This window comes from Momordica charantia, assembly GCF_013281855.1.
Source record: "Momordica charantia cultivar OHB3-1 chromosome 11 unlocalized genomic scaffold, Mcharantia_2.0 BLBB01000011.1, whole genome shotgun sequence".
Lineage (NCBI taxonomy): Eukaryota > Viridiplantae > Streptophyta > Magnoliopsida > Cucurbitales > Cucurbitaceae > Momordica > Momordica charantia.
The window spans coordinates 20550338-20562903 of NW_028275159.1; the positions used below are offsets into that span (position 1 = coordinate 20550338).

Consider the following 12566-nt stretch of genomic DNA (forward strand, 5'->3'; position numbering starts at 1 on the left):
TTATATGTTATTTATTGGTTGTACAAAAATTTGACTATTTTTTACTTATTTGGATTTGTGGATTTTTGTTTGTTAGTAATGTGCTGAGTAATATTTTTATTCTTTTGTAGTGGATCGTTTTGATAATTATCATGTTTTTGTATTATTAGTTTTTAATTATTTCGTTTTTAACTATTTTGTACCGTTCTAGGTTAAAGATTTAGACTCATAAATCAAGTTGACCAAATATGTTATTATCTAGTGATAATATTGTGGTAATTGAACCTGGAAATGATGGAGATACTGATATTGAAGTTGAAGTTGATGAGTTGTTTGGAACGGAATTGTGCATGAATGCCCCAAAAAACAACCCTCCTGCATGTCAAAACGAAGAAATACCTTCAGATATATTCACACAAATAGATTTTGAGACAATTGATTCTATATGTGAAGAAGGGTCAACGTTGGCGGAAGGGTTAATGTTTGTAGAAAATGATTTTAATGATATATATAAAGGTAGGAAGTTTGTGACAAAAAAAGATGTACAGCTTGCAGTAAAAAAATATTGTGTTGCACAACATTGCCAAATATTTGTGGCAGAATCAAACCAAGATATTTGGTATGTGAAATGCAAACAATGGAATTAAGGTTGCAAGTGGAGACTTCATGCTAGTAGACGTAAAACCCACGGAATGTTTGAAATCACGATACTTGAGAAACTTCATTCATGTTTATATTCGGAGGTCACACAGGATCACGCACAATTGGATTCAGATTTAATATGTAACGAAATTCAAAATATTATACGACGTGATCCTAGTACATCATTCATCCTAATCCGAATTTAGTAAGAGAGCATGATCGTCCAAAGACCACGCACATTCACAATGAGATGGATTGGCGGTAGGCAAGAACAAATATTCATTGTGGACTATGTAAGGGTCAAAGGCACAACAAACGCACTTGTCCAACTCGTAATTCGAGCGCCTCTTCTTCTAGGCACATGGATAGATAAGGTCTTTTTTTTTTCAACTTCCCATAATTATTAGTGATATTTCATTAATATTGAATTTGATTATATTATTTTATACTTACAGGTGGAAGCATATGGGATTACGTGATTCTCACTATCAACATGGAATGTTTTGAGTGTTTTGACTATTAGCGTATAACATGTTTGTAGTATGTTATATTGTTTGTGATTAGACTATTAGCTATAACATGTCTGTATTATGTCATATTGCTTGGAGTGTTTGGACTAGATTAATGTATAACATGTTTGGACTATGTTATTTATATTTAATTATGCATGACAACTTGTAATATATTCATTGTTTGTTATATTCAGCATTAAATATAGATCCAGGACCTATAGATCCGACCCAATTATATTTACAACGTACACATCGGTCACAAGATATATGGGATACTGGATCTACGGTAATTATAAATTGTCGACAACGAGAGACTGTAGTTTGTCGCAACATTACTTTAGATCCACGTATGATTCCATATTTACAACAATCTGGCTTTTATGGAGTCGCTCAAATAGGATTCATACAGTTAGACTGGCATCTTATCACAGCTTTAGTTGAGCGGTGGAGGCAAAGAAACACGTTCATTTCATATGCATGGTGGAGAGTTAACCATTACATTACAGGATGTTGCAATTTCGTTTGGGCTACCAATTGATGGAGAGCCCATTACTGGATCTTTGCAATACAATTGGATTATGATGTGTGAGGATTTACTAGGAGTCTGACCTACTCAACTTAAGGGGTCTAGATTGAATATTCCATAGTTAGCATCGCAATTCACAGAATTGCCACAAGATGCTGATGAAATTACAATACAGAGATATACTAGAGCGTACATTATGCAGCTTATAGGAGGGTTTCTATTTGTTGATAAGTCTAACACATTTGTGCATCTCATGTTTCTTCCTCTCCTAACGGATTTTGAGACAGCTGGACAGTTTTCCTGGGGTAGTGCATGTCTTGCATGGTTGTATCGAGAATTGTGTCGAGCTAGTCGATCTTATGCTTTAGAAATAGTAGGACCACTGATACTTTTGCAAGTATGGGCTTGGGATAGATTTCCCGTCATTGCTCCACAACACCATTTTTTCCTATATTATTTACTCAAAATTTATATAATAAATTATATGTTATATATTTAAAACCCATTCATTTCATAAACTTGTAGATGGAATGGAGTTTTTATTGCTTCTAAGCAATCCACAAATATATTGATCTAATATCCCATATGTTTTAATCTACTTATGCCAGTCAGGTAAAATTTGTATTTTATTTACTACTTATGAAAAAAATAAATATCTATGTTATTAATACATTCATTATTAATCCCAGATTAATTGGGAACCATATACTCCTGATATTATGACTTTATTGCCCGAATATTGTCATAATGGTAGAGATATATGGTTAACTGCAAGTCCTCTTATATGTTTTCATATTATCGAGTTTCATCAACCAAATCAGGTCTTGCGACAATTTGGGCTAAGACAAACTATTCTATCATATTGTGATACGGACTCGCAATTACATAAAGTAGACTTGCGAGGAAAGCATGATCATGATAGGCGACACCAGCATCCAGCATATATAACAATGTGACGTCAACGTCGTGACCGATGTGTAACTGGTGATGTAACAGATAGGGCGGCTGCCTTAATTGAGTATTTAGATTGGTATAGTTCTGTCATGAGAAAATACATTACATATGAAAGTGCTTTTTACGGTCACACGGTGAGTATTACATTTCATAAATTAATTAATTATGATATTAATTTAAATTTATATGCTTCTATTTTTTTTTTGTAGAATTTTTTTGTCAATGAAGTACAAAACATTGAAGTAGAACATAATATACCGCAATTGGGTTCTTTATGTGAGAACTTCATTCAAAGCACCAACATTCGGGAGGGCACTAGTAGACCAGTTTCTTCCAACTTTGAGAGGAGACACGCTCGTCGTAGACGCCAACCACCCGATGATAATATTCAAGATCCAGAGCCTCCAATAGTTGAAGATCAGATTCCAACTACTCCAGTTCAGTCAGATTTTATTATGATTCCTACACCTGCAGTTCATATGGATATCGCATCAAGTTCAATTCATCCACAACTATCACCTATTGAGGTAACGCAGTAAGATATCGATAATATAATTCATCATCCAGCATCACATATTGATAGGCCTCAACCTCGTCGTGGAGGTCGTCAGAGAAGACAACGACCATGTGGTACGTAAGTTCTAATCTATATTTTGTAATGTTTATTTTTCAATCAACTCGTGTAATGAACTGAATTAATGGATTTGAATTTAGTTTATAATTGAACTTAAATTTTTAAGTCCACATTTCCGAATTGTGTTGGTAAAATTGTTCATAGTTTAAAAGAGATAAATTTTTTTTTTTAAAAAAAGGTTAACTCGTGTACATCGTACACGATTTACCCTAAAGCGTGTACAATGTACACGATTATTTCACGCCATCTTCCACGTGTAAAACGTGTACATTGTACACGAGTTTGGACTTTGACCAAAACAACCCTACTTTTGTCAATACTTTTGAAATGAACCCTATTTAAGACTTTTATTATTTTATTTACATTTTTTTATTTTATTTTGTAATTTACATTAAATTTGTAATTTCTTTTTTAATTTATATTATTTGAAAAATTTCCCCTCGGTGGAGTTCATGACGACTGGTTTCCACTCCACGATAGGCCTGGTCAACCTCTTAATGAGTAGTCGGCCGAAAGATTCCCTTCTTCGAAATCAAAAGTAGGTTGAGAAGTAACAACAATTTAATAACTTATTCAAAAGAAAAAACATCAATTTAATAACACATCAACTTTGCATTGACAAAATTTAACATATGTGTCTATGAAAGTACTTGTTGAAAATTTATGATACTTCCAAAGTAAATTTGAGAATTTAAAATGACTATTGAGAAAAAATATAAAAGATTATAAACCATATGAAATCTATTTCACGTGCAACACAAGGTATTTCTTAGTAGTTTACTAAATGTTAAGATTTAGTAGAGATTGTGAACTATTTACACTATTAGACTTGTTCTACGCACTATTTAGTAAACTAGTAAATTATCACTCTATTTATTATTCTTCATCATTTTTTTTCTTTTAAGATAGATTTTAAATATCTAAATTTCTAGGCAATATATCTAAATTGTTTTTTAGCCAAATTTTCCTAAACTACATGTTTTAAGTGAAAATTTTCCACTCTTTTGGATAAATCTTTATAGCCTTTTTCTTAAACTACATATTTAAGTTAATTTTTTTCCGGACTCTTTTCGACAAATTTTTCTAACTTTTATCTTATCTAAATCTGATATTCATCCGTTTATTTGCACAGATTCCGTAAGAAATTGTTAAATTTTATTTAGAATTTGTCATAATTCTTTTTTGTTTATTTCAAGTTGTCAATATAAAATAAAAATTAATAAATCTCAATTTGTAAAAGATTTGGATTTCACTTAATTTTGCAACGAACTTATATGGAAAATTTTGCCTCCAACTAATTATTTCTTCATATATTTATATTTTTTAAATAAATCTAAAGAGAGGTAGAAGTTGTTGTGAAGAGGGAGGCTAAAGAAAAAAAGCAAGAAAGGTGAAATTTTGAAATTTTTGTTGAGTGAAAGAAGTTAAAAGAATAAAGGAAGAAATGTAAGAAGGGATGAGAGTAGAAATGTAATATCACACATTTTAAGAAAAACAACTCTAAATTTTAAATTGAAAAACTTGAGGTAAAAAATGATTATTAATAGAATTTGTGCCAATCCAGTATCAAAACTGAGAGAAAAACAGGTTGCCTAAGATGGGAGAAATCAATAAAATATCACTTATGTAACTAGACATAATACTAATAATAAAAGTGTTGAACTTATTTAAACAATGTAAAATGCTCCTGTGCAAATTTAACTATATTTTAGGTTTAATTTCTATAAAAATTTAACTATATTTTATGTAATTTTTTTTTTCAATAAACATGCATGGACATTGAAATTTTATCAAATATTTCTATAAAATTGATTGAACATTTTAAAAAATCAAAACAAAATTGAAAATTATAACAGATACAAAATTATATAATTAACTAATAAATATATTTTATTAATTTATTATTTAGATACTATCATTTGTACTTCTAAGATGATGTTTCTTTTATTTTAATAGATCTATCAATTTTCAAAAGTTTCTAATAAATTCGAGATTTTGTCATGCGTATTTCTAAACAAACAATTTTTAATAGGCCCATAGACGTTCTATTGTATCTAATAAGTTCTTTTTACTAACTCTACAAGTTTAACACTTAAACTTATAAAGCATATTGATTGTATTATTTACAAATTATGTGGTAAACTAATTTCATATAAGTATGGAATTAATGAGAGAGACAACTTATAAAGCATGTTGATTGTATTATTTACAAATTATGTGGTCAACTAATTTCATATAAGTATGGAATTAATGAGAGAGACAACAATGAAAAATTAAAAATTAAAAAACTTATTAATTCTTTGATGTCAGTCGGTAAAGATCAGACTTTCTAAAACCTTATTCGAAAAGGTTGTTTAGAAGGTTTATTAAACAGTAAAGATAACAAATAAGTTTAATACAAAATTATTTTAAGAAATAAATAAATAAATAACCATAGAAAGAAGCATCAAACTATAATAATCTATTAATATGTATTCTCTGAAAAAAAAAAAACATCTTAATGAACCATTAAAACAAATAAGATAAACTCAATAACAATGTTAAATTAAACTTGTCTAAGTAATGAAAATACAACAAATTTAACAAACTTACATGGAGAAGTTTTTAACAAAGATAAGTCCAGCTAAAATTAAGTGACAAATAACTACAAAAAAAGAAGATTTGGTTTCATAAGCTCTAGTAAAGCAAGACTAGATATTGAGTCAAAAACTCCATAATCGAAATCGATCCTAAAGTCTTTAGACATAAGAAGAGGGGTGCAACATAAACTAATTAACCACCCTACAAAAACCAAATCGCTATATAAATACCTAGATAAAATAAACAGCTTGGAATGATTGAAATTACACTGATAATTTTGAGTAGTTTTTTCTAGAAATTTGGGTTTTTTTAGAAGCTTGTTTCGGTCTCATTTTCAGCCGAAATCGGATTTGCACACACACACATGCATGTTGGTATATATATACACACACATACTTACATATATACATACACATATACATCTATGTATGTATATACATATACATTAATATATATATATATATATATATATATATATATATATATTTTGAACAAAAACAACTTCTCATTGAATTAATGAAAAGATATTACAAAATTTTAAGAAAACAAACTCTGGAAAGCGTTAAAAGCTACAATGAACAAAACAAACGAAAGCGATAAAATTATAAATGCAATTACTGAAAGTTAAGAAACACTCCCCCCAATTAGCAAAGTTTTTAACAAAGATAAATCCAGCTAAAATTAACCGACAAATAACTACAAAAAAAAAAAAGATTCGATGTCATAAGTTATAGTAAAGCAAGACTAGATATTGAGTCGAAAACTACATAAAACGTTTAGACATAAGAATAGGGGTGCAACATAAACTAATTAACCACCCTACAAAAACCAAATCTCTAAATAAATTCATAAATAAAACTAAACAACTTGAAATGATTGAAATTACACTGACAATTTTGAACAAATTCTCTAAAAATTCGGGTTTTTCCAGAAGCTTGTTTCGGCCTCACTTTCAACCGAAATTGGATTTGCATACATCTGGGAGACGTAGAGAGCGATTAGAGTTAAACCAACTATTACAGTGACAAGAGCAGGGCCGTCCAAAACTAGATGTTTTTGTCTTTTCTTCCCTTCCTCAACAATAAATTTTTTTATACATAATCGATAATAACCAGCCAAATTTAAACATATAAAAACAATAGTCAAATGCGTGGCTAGATTTTTCTATACCTACATATATATATGTATATACGTTGTATATACGTATTTATGTATGTATGTATGTCATGACATACATACATATACATGCATATATGTATGTACATGTATATATGTTTGTACATATGTATGTATATATACATATATATATGTACATATGTGTATATGTATACTTACATATATGTATTTAAATATGTATATATATATATATACAGATACATACATGTGTATATATACATGTATATATGTATGTATACATCCATTTATACGCATGCATAAATAGGGTATATAAATGTCATATATGTATATGTAAATATATATATAGATACATACATATACATATGTATGAAACACACACATATATATATACATATATATATATAAGTATTTATATACACACATACTTACATATATAAATACACATACATACTTACATATATCTATACACACATACATCTATGTATGTATATACATATATATATATTGAATAAGAAATAATTTCTCATTGAATTAATGAAAAGATATTACAAAATTTTAAGGAAACAAACTTTTGAAAATGTTAAAAGCTACCATGAACAAAACAAACGAAAGTCATCAAACTATAAATGCAAATTACTGAAAAATAAGAAACACTCCACTTAATTAACAAAGTTTTTAACATAGATAAATCTAGCTAAAATTAACTGACAAATAACTACAAAGAAAAGAAGATTCGGTTTTATAAACTATAGTAAAGCAAGACTAGATATTGAGTCAAAGATACATAATCGAAATCGATCTTAAAGCCTTTAGACGGAAGAAGAGGGGTGTAATATAAACTAATTAACCACTATACAGAAACCAAATCTCTATCTAAATTCCTAGATAAAAATACACAGCTTGAAATAATTGAAATTACACTGATAATTTTGATAATTTTGAGCAGTTTTCTCTAGAAATTTGGGTTTTTCTCGAAGCTTGTTTCAATCTCACTTTCAGCCGAAATTGGATTTGCATAGAACTGGGAAACAAGAGAGCGGTTAGAGTTAAACCAACTATTATAGTGACCAGAGCGTGGGCAGTAAAAAACCAGGATGTCTTTATCTTTTCTTCCCCTTCGTCAGCAAGAAATATTTTTGTACAAAATTGATAATAATGAGCCAAATTTAAACATATAAAAACAATAGTCAAACGCGTGACTAGACTTTTCTATACCTATATATATGTATACACACACAAATATATATGTATATATGTACATATATATGTATATATACATATTTATATATATGTATGTATAATATACATATACATATACATATTTGTGTGAATATATATGTGTACATATGTATGTGTACATCCATATACACGCATACATACAAAGGGTATATATATGTCATATATTTGTATATGTATATATATATATACACACACATACATATATATCTATGTATATGATATATACATATATGTATGTATATGTATATATATACACACATACTTATATATATCTATATATGTATATACATGGACATACATATATATTGAACAAGAAACAACTTTTCATTAAATTAATGAGGAGCTAATACAAAATTTTAAGAAAACAAAGTCTTGAAATCGTTAAAAGCTACAAGGAAAAAAACAACCATAAAACTATAAATGCAATTACTGAAAGTTAAGAAACACTCCCCCAATTAGGAAAGTTTTTAACAAAGATAAGTCCAGCTAAAATTAACTGACAAATAACTATAAAAAAAAAAAAGATTCGGTTTGATAAGCTATAGTAAAGTAAGACTAGATATTGAGTCAAAGACAACATAAACGAAATCGATCCTAAAGTCTTTAGACATAAGAAGAGGGGTGCAACATAAACTAATTAACCACCTTACAAAAACCAAATCGCTATATAAATTCCTAGATAAAATAAACAGCTTGGAATGATTGAAATTACACTGATAATTTTGAGCAGTTTTTTCCAGAAATTTGAGTTTTTTCAGAAGCTTGTTTCGGTCTCATTTTCAGTCGAAATCGGATTTGCATACAGCTGGGAGACATAGAGAGCAATTAGAGTTAAACAAACTATTATAGTTACTAGAACGGGGACAGTCCAAAACAAGGATGACTTTGTCTTTTCTTCCCCTTCACCAGCAAGAAATATTTTTGTACAGAATCGATAATAATCAGCCAAATTTAAACATATGAAAACAACAGTCAAACACGTGGCTAGACTTTTCTATACCTACATATATGTATGTATATATACACACAAATATAATATATGTATGTATGTACATACATACATATGTGCAAATATATATATCTATACATATGTATTATGTATGTATGTATATACATATACATATATATATAGAGATACATACGTGTGTATTTATATGCATATATATGTATGTGTACATCGATATACATGCATACCTACAAATGGTATATATATGTCATATATGTGTATATGTGTGTATATATACAGACATACATGTATATGTATATATATATAAGTTACATAGGCAACATTTCAAAAAAAAAAAAAAAGTTACATATGTATATGTATGTATGTATATATATATATCACACATATATTACACATATATGTTACATACAAATATATATGTTATATACACACACATATATGATATATATATATATATATATTACACATATATACACACACACATATATATATATATACATAGATCTATGTGTGTGTAAAGATATATGTAAATATATGTGTGATACATACATACATCTACGTATGTATCACACATATATTTACATATGTGTGTCTATATATATATTGAACAAGAAACAACTTCTCATTGAATTAATGAAAATATATTACAAAATTTTAAGAAAACAAACTCTTGAGAGCGTTAAAAGCTACAATGAACAAAACAAACGAAAGTCATAAAACTATAAATGCAACTATTGAAAGTTATGAAACACTCCCACCAATTAGTAGCGATAAGGTTGGGAGAATAATGGAGAATGAATCAACAAGAAAACACCAATGGGAGGCCTTTAATTAAGTGGAAGAAAAATAGTCCATAAACGTCTGTCGCTTGTTCTTGAAAACCCTAGAATTCCTCTTAAACCATAACTCAGACAATAATGCTTTGGCAATATTAATCTATAAGAATATGAACTCTGAAGAAGGGATAATAGGCCCGCTTAGAAGCTGAAAGACGTCGTCAATTGTCCTACAACAAAATACCACCCCATATTGAACTGGCAAAAGAAAACTTCACAATTAACAGCAAAAGGGCAATGGAAGAATAGATGATTTGATATTTTCCCCACTTGCTGCACAAAGAAAACAAACATATGGAAGAAGAACGTTCGAGGGGAGCTTCTTTTGAATAACTTCATTTGTATTTAGCTTTCCTTGGTAGAGAATCCAACAAAAAACATTAACCTTTCGTGGACTTTTAGACTTCTAGATATAGCTGCAAACAATTCTTTAGCCACAATTTTTTCAACAAAGCAACCAAAGGCCCTTGAGGTTTCAATTGAACACAATCTTCTATTGGTATTAATAGATATGGAAACGAGCTTAAAATTGATAACAAGCCAGAAAACTCCACCAATTCCTCCTCTTTCAAAGACCTCTTTGTTGCAATATTCATATAACGAGTAGCTGGAACCCAAGAATTAGAGACTACACCAAGTGGAAAACGGGCCAGAGAAAATATTTTAGGAAAACGGTCCTTTAAGGGAACTCTAGCCCCAATCTTATAAGATACCAAAGAATGCATTCTTTTTAATACTCAGATATATTGCTCCAAGGGCAACATTTGCAACCAATGGACTTTTGAGTCCGTGAACCAATCAAACGGATCTGAACCATGCAAGCTTTCCACTATCTTCCTCCAAAGGAAGAATGTTCATTACCAAACCACCACCTCCATCTTGCAAGTAACGCTAAATTTCTTTGGGAATGCCCGGATACGCCTAATCCACTATCTTCCAAAGATTTAGAAATAGTTTTTCAATTTACCAAATGTTTCAAAGATCAATTAGAGTTATCATTTCACAAAAAGTCCCTCAAAGTTTTCTCTATTTGTTTGCAAATATCGAAAGGCATTTGAAACATAGATAAATAATACAATTGAATATTGGCCAAAATCGGGTTGCATAAAGTTAGTTTGCCACCTCTAGAATGATGGAAGCGTCAATGGCGGATTTACGATTATAGTAGTCTTATATAGGCGCAAAAGCCCCCCCTTCCCCTAAGTCCGTGTTCCAGCCTCCATCTATGGGTTTTTTTTAATGTAATTTCTATATTCATTCTTCCATAATTCGTGCTTTTTGTATGATTTTTCATATTCATTTTTTCATGAGTCTTACAAAAGAAAAAATTTTGGTCCATTTTATTTTTGAAGATAGAAAAGAAATCATCAATTAGGCCAATTTTAAAAAAAAATGAATAAAAAAAGAGAAATTACAAATTTTCTATATAAATTTGTCAATTTGTTTTTGGACAGTTAAATATGTCAATTTAAAAAAAAAAGAAAAAAATATATAAATTGGTGGAACCTTTATGGTCTAATTATTGCTCGCACTCCCAAGGCTTATTTTTGTTTCTAATTTATACGTTGTTTTACATAAGTTTTTACTTCAATTTTGTATAATCTAAAAAGTTCAAACAATTTATAATTTAATAGTGTAAGGTATATTTTTATTAACTTCACGTTTTATACTATGAGTTTGACTATTTGAGGTTATTTTAAACCTAAGAGTTAATAAATCTTGGAATCTAAATTTTTAATTCTTATACTGTGAAACTAAACTAATTTTACAATTTGGCGAATAATTCTTATTTTATCTTTTAATTTTTAATTTTATTTTTATTAATGTTCTTTTAGATTTAATTTCAAATCTAAATGGAGCGATATTATAAAAGAAAATTGATGATGTCATCAAAAAGTAATACTTGATACTTTGTCGATCATCTGTAATGGAGCCTTTCTCACGCTAGATACTGGATCTGTAATGCAAGTGAAGAAACAGTGGACCATTTTTTTTTTGCAAAGCCGTTTTTCTTCTATGGCTTAGTCTGAATAGAATTGATAATCTCTGTATAGAAATTTTTGTGGCTCTCTCAAAGGGCAAAGCAATGGTCCTTTGAAATTTTGCGATTCGAGCCTGGCTAAAGCCATTTTGAAAAGAAAGAAATAGTAGACTATAAAATAGTCTTTTAGAAGTTTCTTTTTATAATAGAATAGTATACATACTACTTCTTTGTGACTACAAATCATAAGAAATTTTTCTGTAATTACATCATCCTCTTTATGATTATGAAGGATTAGAAAATTGCTCTGTTTTAATTTGGATGGGGTCTTCTCAACTTTCAGCCCTTTGGCAATTTCTCTCTTTTTGATTCATTAATACAATGTTTTCTTAAAAAAAAAAGTAAAATAAATGAAAGAAAAATTAGAAATTTAGCATCTACTTATTATTTTTACAGATATAGCAAAATATTAAAAAAAAAAAATGGAGCTCTGAGTGAGTGAATCTCAAATTTACCCTTTTTAGCCCAAAAACACGAAGGCCTAATAACCAGTCTGATATAACACTGATATATGTGTGA

General features: G+C 29.0%; 2 pseudogenes; both read left to right on the plus strand.

Annotated features, from left to right (window-relative positions):
• Positions 1-12566, plus strand: part of LOC148208285 (disease resistance protein RPV1-like) — a 121082-nt pseudogene that overhangs the window by 94232 nt on the left and 14284 nt on the right.
• On the plus strand, positions 228-3152 carry LOC148208289 (serine/threonine-protein phosphatase 7 long form homolog; annotated as a pseudogene).